Source organism: Silene latifolia, chromosome Y (assembly GCF_048544455.1).
Source record: "Silene latifolia isolate original U9 population chromosome Y, ASM4854445v1, whole genome shotgun sequence".
In the NCBI taxonomy this organism is placed as follows: domain Eukaryota; kingdom Viridiplantae; phylum Streptophyta; class Magnoliopsida; order Caryophyllales; family Caryophyllaceae; genus Silene; species Silene latifolia.
This window is the reverse complement of record NC_133538.1, coordinates 425,486,175-425,501,530: the sequence shown is the minus strand read 5'-3', so window position 1 is coordinate 425,501,530 and position 15,356 is coordinate 425,486,175.

The following is a 15,356-nucleotide window of genomic DNA, read 5'->3' as shown; positions in this document are numbered from 1 at the left end:
GGAACCCGCCACGGGAGGGGATGTGCACATTAATGGGACAGGGTTATCGCTCGGTATGATGAGCGGGGCTTAGGTGGGAACATTTGTTGTCCCCACCGCGTGGCGGGTCCGTGGACGATCGTGTGACGGAGATTGTTTGGAGTGAGTGCGATTGTGTGTGTGGTCATTTGTGTTGAGTTGTATTGATGGTTGTTATTGATATTGTTGTATCTTATCTCGATCGACCTTGTGTGGTTGTCTTGTTTGTTTATGTGTCCGCCGTGATCCCTTTCGGTGAGCGAAATTGTCTTAGCGGTGTTGATATGGTTGATAGCCGGAGTTCGGTAGGGATGAGTCTTCACGAGTTTTGATAGTTATAGCGAGTAGACTTTGAGTTGTATCTATGTATCATCAGTTGGTTTTAAATCACTTGTAATATAACCTAATAGTTCTTTTATCGACATTTGATTATTACTTCCTCGGGCAACCGAGATGGTAACGCCCTTATATGCTAAGGAAGGCCTAGTTAAGGCTCCTCTAAATATGGGGGTGTTACAAAGTGATATCAGAGCGACGATTTTGGAACCTGTAACAAATGAACCTAATGAGCGTAGTGAGTCTAATAAAATGAACCTGGTGTATGTATAATGGGAGCCCCGCTGATGCTAGATTTTGGGTGAGTAGGCGCCCTCATTTCAAAATCTTTGCGCCATGATACTTAAGCCAGTCACATGGTACGGGAATGTGGAGTCCGTGTGTCTATGTGTGATGTGTATGTTAATTGTGCCGGAGCTACCTCTGGCTAAGTCTTAAGGGATGTGATAGTGGTATTTGGGCCGTGCGTAGTAATCTTTAGTGGAATTAGTAAAGTTTTTGGCGTAGTTAGTGAGCTTACACGATGCCTTGTTTATTAGTTGAAAATTTTCGCTGCATAATAATTGATTTGTGTACAATGATTTACTTATGAGAGAATGTGGAACATGATAGATTAATTTGTTAAGAAGAATATGCAATTATATGTTATATGAAAGAATGAACTAATGCTAATTTACATGTTCTAAGTTGAATGAACACAAATTTGGTAGTGATGTATAAAGTAAGTTAAGTGTAATATAATGACGTGATTATGTTTATGGAAGATTCGGTAGCAGGTAACCCGAGTTGGGTAACTTGAGTAACGTAATGTGACGTACACCTTATTAGTTGAAACGATATGTTATGCTTGGACAATTGTGGTAATGCGTGAACGAGTGTGATAATTAGTGCCGAGTTCCGAACTTAGTTTGGAATCGACACGCGATGTTGTTTTACCGGAATCTTCGATTTACTTCGTATTTCTGACCGAGTAGTTGACTATGCTTGACCGAGTGCGAGTGCTTACTAGACCGAGTAGACCTCACTTGATCTAGTTAGGAAGCTATGACGCCGTGATGCGGAAAAATTTCTGCAGATACTCGACGAATTATCGCCTACTCGATCGAGTACCCTAGGCACTCGATCGAGTAGGTTACTGTACAGTGAATCCCACGGGTTTCTTAAAACCCCTATTCTTTCTATTTCTTCTCATTCTCCTTCTATATTTTGATACCTAAGCTCTTAAACCCTCATAATCTCTCATATTCTTGTGTTAGTGGTGGTTAATTTGGGGTTATTTTCTTTGTTTGATTTTGTTTCTTCACTTTACTACTCAATCAAGGTATGTTTTTCTTCCTAATTTACATAATTTATTGATTTGGATGTATTAGAATAGTTATATAATCTGAAATTTTCGATTTATATGGATAGATTCTTGCTTTTAATTGTTGAAATATAATCCACATGTCCTCTTTCTTTGATTGTTGGTGATTAAGTGCTGTAAATTAGACTAGAAATTGCAAAATTGAAACCGAAAATTTTAGGGTTACAAAAATTGAAATTGATTTTTGATTGTTTTACATTGATTAGATGATGAAATTGAGTACTATACCTTGTATATAATATGTTGAAGGATGAATTTTAATGGTTTTCACCTTAAAAAGTTCCCTCAAAACTCCGTCTTAAAAGTGCCTCAAATGGAAATTCGTGATTTATATGTGGAATTTGGTGTTGTATATGACTGTTTAAATGAAGGTTAAACATCAATATGATAGTAGTGGTGTTGATTCATGAAGAATATGTCAAAATTGTTACAGTTGTAGAGACCGTCTGAAAAAGTTTAACTGAGTTATTAGTTCCTAATATTGAAGGTTGATGATAATATGTTCTAAATTGCTTTCCATGAGCATGTTCAAGTGCCTCACATGTTGTTAAGTGTGTATGTAGAGTGACATTTGAATCGTGCTAGGATAGTAGAATTGTTGAGCATGTGTAATCACCAAGATAAATATCTCACAAATGTGGTTTATGAGTAGCTGTAAACTGAGGTTATATATCAAATTAAGGAAACTGTTGGTGAATGTGTGTACTTAGCTAAATATTCAAAGTTTAATGGCATGAATTTTGTGCTTCACATGACAAATTGGTTGATGAGTTGGTGAACCTAGCTGAGCATATATGAAATCCAAAATTTCGTGAAGTATATGCTTACATGTTTATACAAGTTTGTTTAAATCATATGCCGAAACAGATGCCGAGACCGAACGTAGGGAGTAAACGGGGGAGGGTTACACAGCCTGAGACTGGGGAGGGGAGTGGACCCATGGTACCCGCAGTTCCAGAGTACCCTTCTGTTGTTTTTGTCGATTTCAAACAGAGAGAGCGTTTTGTAGATTTGCAAAAACGCAAAATGAGACCGACCAGGTGTATAGACACTACACTTTTGGAGGAGTTGGGGATAGAGACGGATGTCCGTCACATATTCGAGACTTTGGGTTTTACGGGTTTGTACAGGCTGAGGAAACACTCTTATCCTTTTCTTACCTTAGAGTTTATGAGCTCCTTTAGTTATGACCCAGCTGCCCAGACCGTTGAATTTCGGTTGATGAACACCAACTTTCTGTTGACTATCGATCTGTTTGCGTCTCACCTTGGGTCGGCCAAGCCTCCCAAGGATTCTATCACCGATATTCCTGCTGAGTGCGGTGCTTGCCGCCTAATGCCTTGCTTGACCGGAAAGCCAGCTCCCACCTCAAGCAACATGTTGATTAATGATGTTCAGCATGTTACCTTGAAGGTCTTTCTCCGTTCTCTTTCAAACCTCCTTTATGACAGAAAAGATATCAGTAAACTTAATAATCATGAGGTGTTGCTTCTGATGTCTACCTCAACCCGGAGCGGGCCAGGAAAGTGGTATTTAATGCTCCTTCCATCGTCTGTGCTGCTCTTGCCTTGATGGCTACTGCTTCTTCCCGGTAATGGAGCTGTGGCGCTATCGCCACTCGGTTAGCTGTAAAGCTAACCTCCTTTGAGGCTTCTTCAGAGTATGTGCCTCTAGCTACCCCAGTGCCAACTATGGACCGTGACTACTACCTCGACCTGAAATAGTTGAGAACTTTGGCTGACGGTAGCCTAGCTTGGAGGGTGTGGGGCATGAGTTGGATGAAGATTCCAGCTCCTGAGCACCTCCCACTGACGAAGGCTTTGGAGTCGGCAGTTGTACCTGTGGACTCTGGTGATGAGGAGGAGGAGGAGGATGTTGATAGACCCCGCCAGCTGCAGACCTACCTCATCGACGACACAATTCTTGAGGTGATGCCAGAGCCGACGAAGGGCGAGAATGCGGCGGTTGTGGTGGAGAGACCCAGGTTGGGGAGAGGACCCCGTCGAGTGAGGGAGAGGGCCTCGGAGACTAGGCCACAACAGGTAGCACCTCAGCAGCAGCGGCAGCGTCCTTTTCTGTGCTACCCTTACCTTGACACCCCGGAGACGCGTTCCAGCTACTTAGCAGAGAGAGTGTCATCTACCTTGACACTTAGGAACATGCACGAGATGGCGTACACTCAGGGGATAGGGACCGAGGGACCGCATCCGGTTTGGTGGAGCGGAGTTGGGGACTACACAGGGGTTTTCCACTCCTACGGGGTGGTTCACTCGACGTGGGAGACACCTTAGTCCTTTGCCTATGGTGGCTTGACCCCGTGGTACATGAGTCCAGGAGCCGGGGTAGGAGTAGATGCGGGGATTGGGTCATCGGGAGCGGGTACTTCTGGAGGTGGTGGTGATGATCAGGTGATGGTTGAGCAGCAGCAGCAGGAGGAGTGATACTCCTTGTTTCATCTTGATGCATGGTCGTTCGTAGTAGATGTTGGTAGTGCCGTTAGATTTCGGTAGTTATTTTCGTTGAAACTGTGGTTATGGATATGTATTGTTGGCCATAACGCCGGATTTGTTACTTAACTTTGTTGCAGGATTGATTTTGGGGTCGGGAAATCATCTCGACCCAAGTATGTGACGGCTATGTATATATATGTTGGTTTATGACAGGTTTTATAAGGCATTTGACCTGTAGGTACTCGACAGAGTACCCCCTTACTCGATCGAGTAGCTACAGGTATGACAGATTTGATGCATTCTGATCTCTGGCTACTCGATCGAGTAGCCAAGACACTCGATCGAGTAGCATGTCACTCGATCGAGTACCCTTACATACTCGATCGAGTAGCACTGTTACAGGAAGTTTTCGAAAAATTAAAAGTGTGCAATTGTTTTATAATTGCAAGTTCGATGTTTAACGTGGTTGTTAGTACTTAGTGACATCTTTGAACCGTTAATTTCATATGTTGGAAGTCGTGCTTGAGTTTTATATGCATATCGGTCACAATTAGTGAAGCGGTGATAGTTTCTTGTCACTTAAATGTTGCATCCGCCCTATTACTACCTAATTATCGGAGTTACATCTCCTCGTACATTCGTGCATACCCTATTAACATGCTTTATCGACGGCGGCTAGTTATTCCGGTGGTTTATGTATGATTTCGAATTTAACAAGGATGTGCTTAGCGAGTAATGTCCATGACAAATAATATGTTTCTAATTCATGCTATGAAGCAAGTAATAAGTAATATGTGTTGTAACTTTTGGTGGTGAACTTCAGGGACGAAGTTCCTTTTTAGAGGGGAAGAGTAATGTCGCAAAATAAAAAGGCTAATTTTGAAGTTATGTTGTTGTTCGTTTATAATGTTTTGTTGTTTAATTACAAAATTTCCTAGTACTTTGATCACATTGCTTAAATGAAGTGTAAGTGGTTACTTTAGTTCATTAAAGTGAATGTGATGATATGTTTTAAAGGACGGTCATGAATAGATAGTTATGGTGCAATGGATCGTAATTGAATCGCGTGGTTAAGTAACATGGTGGTATTAGTTGTGCAGCATGAAGTTGATACGAGACATGTTTCGAGTTGATAGTGGTTATCATGCGATGAGTAAGCGTTGTTTGTGCTTCGCATTACGAGGTTGATGTTTTATATAACATATAGAGTAACAGTTGAGGATGATAATGTGTGTATGATAAGAGTAAGAGTCGTTACGAATAGAGCGTTAGATAGTGATGATGATGACATGGGGGATGGTATATCCGGGGAGTAATGACTTGAGTAGGAGGAATGGTGATGGCCTGTTTTCCCGTGTCTTGAGCGTTAAGATGAGTGAGTGGAACTTCGGGGACGAAATTCTTTTAAGGGGGGAAGACTGTAATACCCGCCCTTTTAGAGACCCTTTGACCAACGTTGACTGACCTTGGGTGCGGGAATAGTCTTAGAAATGCGTGCCAAAACTATCTTGAGTTACGTGTTAGGAGTGGTACTCGATAGAGTAGAGGATACTCGATCGAGTAGGGGGTCACTCGATCGAGTATGTTGGGTACTCGATCGAGTATCGAGTTTTCAGCAAGGGTTTTCAATCGCGTTTTGTTAAATCCACAATTCATTTCCTCCTCATTCTTCCCATCCATCAGTCGCCTTTTTCCCTTCCCTTCACCACAAAACCTTCATGGAAGCCCTTTGAAGGTCCTTGTGCCTTAGGAGAGCGTAGCTTGAGTCGGGTAGCGGTCTTTTGCCGGGTTTCTCCTTATATGTATGTCATAATCATCATCATTATCCTCATCTTTGCAATTAGGGTTTGCTTGGTAGTAATAGATGATCGTGTTGTGCTTATAGGCTTTGCTTGGTTGCTAATTATGGCATGTGTTGACATGGATTGGTTGTTGTTGCTTAAAGGTAGGTTCGCCTACTCAGTTTCTGTAGATGGTCTAGCGTGTCGGATGTTGTGGTTGTGTTGTGGTTGTTGTATTTTATCGCATTCGTAGTGTGATGGTCCTGATTATGATTGTGATTGATTTGTCTCTGGTTCTCGAGATGCATTCTCGGCTGAGTGGAGTCACTTGCGGGAGTGGCTTCAGGCCTTAGTTTCGCCCTCCGTGGTACCCGCCACGGGAGGGGATGTGCACATTAATGGGACAGGGTTATCGCTCGGTATGATGAGCGGGGCTTAGGTGGGAACGGCTGCGGTCCTCCATTGGCAGGGCTGGTCCAGTGGACAGTCGGTGACGGAGATTGTTTGGAGTGGGTGCGATTGTGTGTTTGGCTGTTTGTGTTGAGTTGTATTGATGGTTGTTATTGATATTGTTGTATCTTATCTCGTCATCGACCTTGTGTGTGGTTGTCTTGTTTGTTTTTTTGTGTCCGCCGTGATCCCTTATGGTGAGCGATTGTCTTAGCGGTGTTGATATGGTTGATAGTGGAGTTCGGTAGGGATGAGTCTTCACGAGTTTTGATAGTTATAGCGAGTAGACTTTGAGTTGTATCTATGTATCATCAGTTGGTTTTAAATCCCTTGTAATATAACCTAATAGTTCTTTTATCGACATTTGATTATTACTTCCTCAGGCAACCGAGATGGTAACGCCCTTATATGCTAAGGAAGGCCTAGTTAAGGCTCCTCTGAATATGGGGGTGTTACATCTATGATGTGTATAAATGTTTCTATGAGGTTCTGACCTTACGAGAAGTGGTATGATGTTATAGTTATACAACTGTTATCTGAATGTTCTGTAATATATGTTGGGTACGGTAACCTAATGGAATGATTTTCAAAAAGTAATAATTTGAGTGATCTGGCATGGCTAGTTATACTTGTATGTGTATTCATGATATATGTTTATTCCGTGAAAAGGTATGGATGATATTCATGAGGTTCTTATCTGTTTATCCCGTATAATTTGTTGCATTGTGATCTAGTAGAGCGGTTTTAATAAAGTTTTCTTATCATGAAAGTTGTACTGAGTCAGTGTTTATGGGATTGTATGAGCTGCGATGACTATTGATGTGGCTGTTGTGCCTCGGGTGGTAATCCGGACACAGTATTTCGTGTTGTGATGCGGGTATTTTCGCGATGTGGTGCGGCTGTTAGTGGCGGTGTTGCGATGCCGTCATCGGTTGTGGTGGAGTAGGTGGGATGAGTACGTTTTCGAATGAGTATACCAGTCATATAGATTGTTGTTTTGTTTACAATTGTTTCTTGTGAGTTTCGTTTGGACATATAGACCGTTGTTTTGTTTATTGATGTTTCTTGCTCGTTTCAGCTTGGGAGTGAGGGTAGAGTATGATATGGAAGAGAGTTGTATATGTTTCCGTTGTTGTCATGGTATAGTGATATCCTGTTGATGGGACACAGTTGTGAGAGGTTGTTACAGTAATTTTGACCTTGTTTTAGATGAGGCATTGGTTGACATAGTAATGGCAACTGATTTGTGGAACATGTGTTGTATTGATCTGGAAGCGGCAAGTAGTTCATAATCATTTATAGAGACATTGAACATAGGGTGTTGGGAATTAGTATCATGTTAAGTTAGGAATGAATTTTGCGGTAATGAAAGAAAAGAACTTGAGGATCTAGTGTCAGGGTGGGTAATAAGTGTGGATCGTGAGTTATGCTTTTGGAGATAGGTGCTTTGTATAGAGGAGTATGTCGTTTTATAGTAATGTGGAAGAATTGGAGTATTGGTTACGCTAAGGTTTTTGTGGTAGAGGTTACATGGTGTACCAAATGAATTAAGGTATGAGAACTGTTTAAGTAAGAGAGCCTTGGAAATAGGAATGGTTATAGGTGTTGAGGTTATAGGCGGTTATCTTTGACCGGTGGTGGTGATGAGGATAAGGAGAAGATACATCTAAGGATCTAGTATTAGTGAGTTACAAGGACGTAACATTTATCTTAAGAGGAGTAGGATGCGGCAAAGAGAGTTTGATGGTTGTACATGTTGTAGTATAATTGGAAGTAGAGTGTTGGTGTAACATAAAGAATGGATTTGTATTGTGGTTTATATGGTTAAAAGGTCATGGCCGTGCTTGTAGTAGTTCGATGTTTAGGAATACTTAGATATTGTTGACAGTTGGATGAAGATGTTTATGAGTTCGATAGTGTTGATAGATGGATGATGATGTTTATGAGTGTGAGTAAACTTCGAGGACGAAGTTCCTTTTAAGGGTGGTATAATGTAACATTCAGTTTGATATGTATGAGTGTCTTGATACTGGAGATTCTGGTGGACAATATGTAGTGAGACGATGCTAGCGACGTTGGTGGATGGTATTTGTAAATGTATGGAGTTAGTGTCGACAGACTATAATGTGGTGGATACGATATTGTGAGTTATGTTGTAGAGGTAGGCATAGTTGGTGGAGTTGGTGTTAAGAGTTTATGTTTTATAGGTTGGGGTTTCGTTTTGAGTTCTTAGTTGCATTGTTGTGTCTTGGTCGAGTTAGTATGTTTGTTTTGAGTATGGGTTGAACTTCGGGGGCGAAGTTCTTTTTAAGGAGGGATGACTGTAATACTACGGTTTTCTATGTCTATGGGTACTCTATCGAGTGGAGCTTACTTTGTCGAGTAAGTATATTTTTACGCAGAACAGTAGTCTGCCTGTTGGGTATTCGATCGAGTACGTGTGACACTCGATCGATTAGGGGGCACTCGATCGAGTAAGTCACTTACTCGATAGAGTAAGTGAGTCTTACGGGTTATTTTGGCGGGTTTTGATAGTAATGCGAGAAGGATATAAAAGCATATTTCGTCAGTTTCTTGTCATTTTACCCTATTCTAAGTTTCATAAGAAATAAAAACAAGTTACGTTACTCTCCTCTTTCGCATTGCTATCAAATCCTAAGGGCTAGAGTCGTCGGATTGTTGAGTTCTTTACGCCGTTGAGACCGTCGCATTGTGGGTAAGCTTCTAGTATGATTTTTATATCGTTTCATTGATTTTAGTGAAAACCCTAATTGGGTAAATTTGGGGTTTTGGGGAGTATTGTTGATGTTAGATTGTGATTGTATGATTGTGTGTTTATAGGAGGTGATTTCGTGGAAGAACGATTATGATTAGCTGATTGTGATGATCTTGGTGATTGCTTTTCCAGGTAGGGTTTCCCTACTCAGTATTGTTTACATGGCATTGTTGATAATTGATTGATTGATTGATTGATTGATTGTTGTTGTTGTTGTTGTTGTTGCTGCTGTTGTTGTCGTTGTTGTTGTTGTTGTTGTTGTTGTTGTTGTTGTTGTTGTTGTTGTTGTTGTTGTTGTTGTTGTTGTTGTTGTTGTTGTTGTTGTTGTATATCATATCGGTATTGGATTTGGAGTTGGTGATTGTTGATAGTATAATGTGGTTGTTGTATAACTGTTTGCTGTTTGCGAGGTGCCTCCTCGGCTGAGTGGAGTCACTTGCGGGAGTGGCTTCATGCCCTTGATTGGCCTTCCGTGGAACCCGCCACAGAAGGGAAGTGCATATTAAGGAACTTGGGTTATCGCTCGGATGAGATGAGCGAGGCTTTGGTGGGAACGGCTACGGTCCCCAACTGGCGGTGTTGAATACTTGTTGCGATGAGTATTATGGCAGGACTACACACTTTAGTGTATAGTCAGGTGTGTGATGATATGATGGAGATAGGTTTGGTTCGATGGGATTGTTGTATTGCTTTTGTTGTATTGTTTGTGTAGTCAGTACTGACCCCGTTTAAATGTTTTGAAAACTGTGGTGATCCATTCGGGGATGGTGAGCAGCTATTGAGCAGGTATGAGTTGATGCGCATGGGATAGCTGGGTTGAGTCACCACGAGCTGTTTAGAAGTCTTCCACTATGTCATAAACATTCTTTTATATTGTTTCAGTTGGTTTGACAGTTTTGAGAAACAGTTGTATTTACTTATAAGTTTTGGTTTTTGGACTTGTATCATTTTAAACGTATTTAGAAAAGTATATTCCTTTATTGTATATTGGATATGCATTGCCTCGGGTAACCGAGATGGTAGCATTCCCATGTATTAGGTGGTCCTGGTAAGGCACTTGGTGTATGGGGGTGTTACACTTTATGCTTCGAATGTGGTGTAGTCGTCCCCATGTGATAAGAGTGACAAACAAACAAATATATACAATTCTATACTATAAAGGAAAGAACATGTTTTTGAAATTTTTTAAAATTTTTCAATTTTTATTATTTTTGAAATAGGTTAGATGTTAGAATTCCCCATCCCCACACTAGTATGGACATTGCCCTCAATGGACAAAACGATAGGAAATTATGCAAATGCATGAAACTATATGAAATCCATGAATTCTACACTAAATGCATACTACATGAAATATATTAGAAATTATGTAAGATAAACTACTATAAATGATGCATGCTTTCGATTGGTCGGAGAGCTAATTTAATTTAACTCGGGATGCTTGTGACTAAACTTCCCCAAACCGGTTAAAGTGAAGGAGGGAGTTTGGCCACAAGGCCATGCATGCTATGCAAATTGTCATTTTGGATTTTCTTAGTGGGAGTAAAATTTGTCATCACCTTGATGTTGCTAAGGTGGAAAAGGTCCTTTGATGTTAATAGGGCATGCACTAGGCAAAAGCCAAAACAATAAGAATTATTCAAACTAAATTATTATGCAAATCAATTTTTGACATGGAAGTGAGAGAGGAAGAAAAAGCTCACAAAAGCCATGGTGGGTGCCTCTTGCCCTCTTCCACCAAGCCAAAGAACTCTTTCATTTATCATCATCATCTCCTCCAAGCTCATCACTCCAATTCACTCCCGAATCATCATTCTCATAAAAGTCCATAAACTCATCTCCATCACTATTCACTTCCACGGTGTCACCGTCACTTGATATTTCCTCCTTTCCGTTACCATTTCCACTAGCTCTGTCATTCCCATGGGCCGAATTAGGAAAGAGTATGTCAAATTGAGCCCATAAGAGAAGTGCTCCTTCCTCATTAATCCACCTTTGGCAGGCCATTTGATGGAAATTGGGATAAAGAGTATAGTAGGCATCCGCCCTATCATCGTATTATTGCCTATGCATTGCTTGAAGTAAACCCGTAGTAAAGTCATCCCTTAGTAGAATGAACGGGTTAGGGTGGTTGTAGAGTTGGTAGGGAGGAATAGTGATTCTTTCCCCCTCACTTTATTGAGGTTCACTTGTTTGTTGTAAAGTAGGGGGTTGGGATTGATCTTCTTGTCTTGAATTTCCGGGCACTAGGTATGATGGTATTCAATAAAGGGGCCCCCTCCTTGGTGAAATCCTTGTCAATCCTTCTAGGAAGGCTTAGTGAGGCACTCCCTTTTGTTAACCATTTGATTTGCCTCTCATACCCTTCGTAGGCTATCCAATAATGTTGTTGGAAAAGAAGTCGTTCATTGAGCCTAGTGTTGCCCGGAAGAGGGACATATGAGTTATCTTTGTTGAAATTTGGGTTATACCTCTTGGATATTCTTGTAATCAAGCCTCCATTGACAATATGTCTCATCCCATTATCACAACCATTCCGAAATCGTGCCCATCGTTCAAGCATCACAAAAGGGGCATTGAAATTACAACCGCTTTTCCCTTGTATTTTCAAATATGATTCCATGAATGTAAGATCTAGCTCATTTACCACGGCCGGGTCACGTCGAGCTAGTAGGGTGCTCGTGATGAAATGGTATGTGAATCTTGTAATGGGGTTTTGAATGTAGGAAGCCGAACAATCTTTTATCTTAGTCAAGTCGCAGCCCATTAGGGCTCTCCAAAAAGGTGCTACACTATAGTTCCTAGGCTTGTATGGCCGAGAGATCAACACGTCTAAACCCAATATATCCGCAAATTCAACCGAAGTTATCATCCTTGTTACATTCTCTAAACGAAACTCAATGCAAATGGTGTCATTTATGGTAGAGATCTTTAGGAAATTCAGAAATTCGAGCACAAGTGATTGATAGGTAAGTTCATGCACATGGAACATAGTTGATAGTCCAAAAAAATCAAACAATGTCTCGGTTCGATGATAAATTCCTAATTTCGTTAAAGTATCATGACACACAAACTTTGTAGGGAGGATGTTCTTACCCAATAGTCGATGGAAGACGGTCCTTTGTGCATCATTGACGAATTCGATGTTGGAGAACCTCTCAAGTCGAGAGAGATCAATGATATCTTCATTTTCCCTTCTCCTTTCATTGTGGTGTGAGCTAGAAGAACTCCCAATTATCCTTTCTGCCCTTCTCTTTTCCCTTGCCATGATGATGCTTTTGCTTGAGTTGGATATTCCTTTGAACTTTGTGGTTGAGAGTGAAATGAAATCCTCCTAAGTAGGATTTCTTTGCTTTGTGGAATTTCTCAAACCCTAGATTTGGGTGAGCTAATGTTTAGGGAGGTTGATTTGGTTGTTTAGAGATGAGATTTGGTGGCGTTGAGTGTTTGTGTGGGGGGGGGGGGATTTGGTTACTTAGAAGAGAGAGAAGTTGATGTGTCTTAATGAGTATGGTGAAAATGAGGAAAAGAAAGTAGGGTTGGCAGTCATTAGAAGAGGAGCACGGGAGGGAGACGCGTGGGTCGATGAAGGAGCCGGGCATTTCCTGCTTTAGGAATTTTTTGTAGACGTAGGGAGGGACGTGCGTCCGCATGTCGGTCCGCCCGTGATGAGTCGCCCGGGTCGTGTCCAGGACTCCCGTATTTTGCTGCAGCTAAATTTTTTCTCTTTAGGAGTAGATGGGGACATGCGTCCTCATGCTGGCTTGCTCGACCTGAGTATTTGGGACGCCCGGGTTGATTCCAGGATGCCCGTGTTTTGCTACAGGAATTTTTCCTTCAATGTTTTTGGCTCCAACTCCCACGAGTTGAGGCCAACTCATGGGGATCCTCCTTTTAGCTCTTCTAAGGCTTCCTCTTTCTAGCAATGGATTGAGTGCCATAGGCTCTCTTAGCCTAGGCAAAGCTTCCCCATACTTAAATTTCATTACCTTCACACATCAAATTTGATTAGTAACCCTCCCTCACTTGCTCTCATGTCAAAAATTATGCTTGAGACGAGGTAAATAAAATGCAATGCAAGAAGTTAAGTGCAAGAAAGTAAGTTAGTATATTTACAAGTGGTGGTTTAGGGAGGACTCCACCAAACTCTCTTCCATTTCAATGCTTTGTTATGGTGGGAGAGGCTCAAGGCGGATGGCCTCAACTTCTCCTACGAAATCTCCTTCATAATATGGCTTGATCTATTGACCATTGACCTTGAACCGATTTCCTTCCTCCGACATTATCTCAAAGTCTCCATACTTTCCAACATTTGTGATCACAAAGGGACCCGTCCATCGTGAATTTAACTTTCCGGGGAAGAGTCGATAACTAGAGTTAAATAGAAGGATTTTGTCTCCCTTGTGTAATGCCTTTTGCTTGATCCCCTTGTCATGGAGCATTTTAGTGCGTTCTTTGTAGATCTTTGTGTTGGAGCTTGTATCCTCCACAAATTAGTGTGATAACATTTGTAAATCTCTTACAGGTTCACAAGGGTATAATTCGTATTTTAATCAGTTGATTAACGATTACCTAATAACGGTTGGCTTGCTAGAAAGTTTGACGTTATTATCATACAGATGGCGGTGATCAACTGGTCCCTTAAGGTCACACCTATAGGATGTGTTTGAGAGATGTGGTTATAGAAATATAATCACATTGATGCCTTATATGACTAAACAGTTAGTCAATGTGTTGATGAGACAATTATTTAATGAAGATTAAATAATATTAGTTGAGACGAATTAAGTGTCAATTCGTAAATTGAATATAATAAGTTATATTTAATTAAATGTATGTAATGTTAACTTGAACGAATTAATCTGTTAATTGGTAATTAAATATAATCGGTTATATTTAACATCAACAAGATGAATGTGTCATAGTGGTAGTAGTGAGGGTACTCAAACCAAGAGGTCATGGGTTCGATCCTCACTAGATGACTATTTACACATTTTATACATTTTTGGAATAACCGAAAAAAGGAGAAATTAACTCTCTTAATTTCGGTATATGGGCCGAAAATTTGGAAGGAAAATATCTACCCTATTACACCTTATACTCGGTTTGATAAGGGTATGGTAGATCATAATTTTTCTAACCTAATTTTAACCTAATTTTGATCATCATTTTCTACAGAAAATTGGGGATCTCATTCTAGCAATTTTGAGGGGTATTTCTCGGAGCATCTTGGGTGCAACTGATAGGAGAATATTATTGTGATATTGTTCATAGGCCGAATTAGCTAGGACCGAAGGTTATTTCTAATTCTCTTTACCCTTTTGTTTATGTAATTTAACTTTATGACTAGCATTCATCATGATATATTCGTTATAGTCCTTAAATTCAAAGGGATGCATACAGAAAAATCCCACAAGTGGTATCAGAGTCAAGGCCACGAATTTTAATTTTGATGATTTTCATAAAATTGTTTGTAAACAATTATTAGGGTTTGCGAAAAAAATATATAATCGGCTGGATTTTTTTTATCCGTGGAATTTTTTTTCCTTCCGTCACGGTACTGTTCACGGATGAACAGTATTTTTACTATAAAAAAAAAATTCTGTTTTTTTTCTTTTCGGTTTTTCCCGAAAAACCGATTAATGTTTTTTGCGGCTGTTTTTGTTTATGCCGATTTGAAAAGCATCCGAGTAAAGAATTTTTTTTTTGTTACTGTTCACGTCACGTTACTGTTCACATAGGACAGTATTTTTTTTAAAAAAAAAAAAAATTGTCTTGTTTCGGTTTTTTATAGATAAAAATCGTGAACAATATGAGAAACGGGCTGTTTTTTTGGTTCTTGCTGTTTTTGCCGAAAAAAAAGGGCTTGTTTTTTTTCTTGGTTTAGCCGAGACATATAAAAAAAAGGATTTTGCTTTTGTTTGTTTTGGCCAATATTAATTATACATTACCTTTACAATGTATGATTAATTGTTGTGAAACGGTTCACAATTTTGAGATACCTAATTATTTTAAAGCAGTTTAAAATATTGATGGATTAAATTCATATTACAAGTTTAATATGAATTATGATTGAAATTAATGTGATTAATTGAGGAATTGTCACTTAATTTGTTTTTAAATAGGTGGTTTGGATAAATTAATTAACATAATTAAGGAATTGTGTCATGTATGTTTAATTT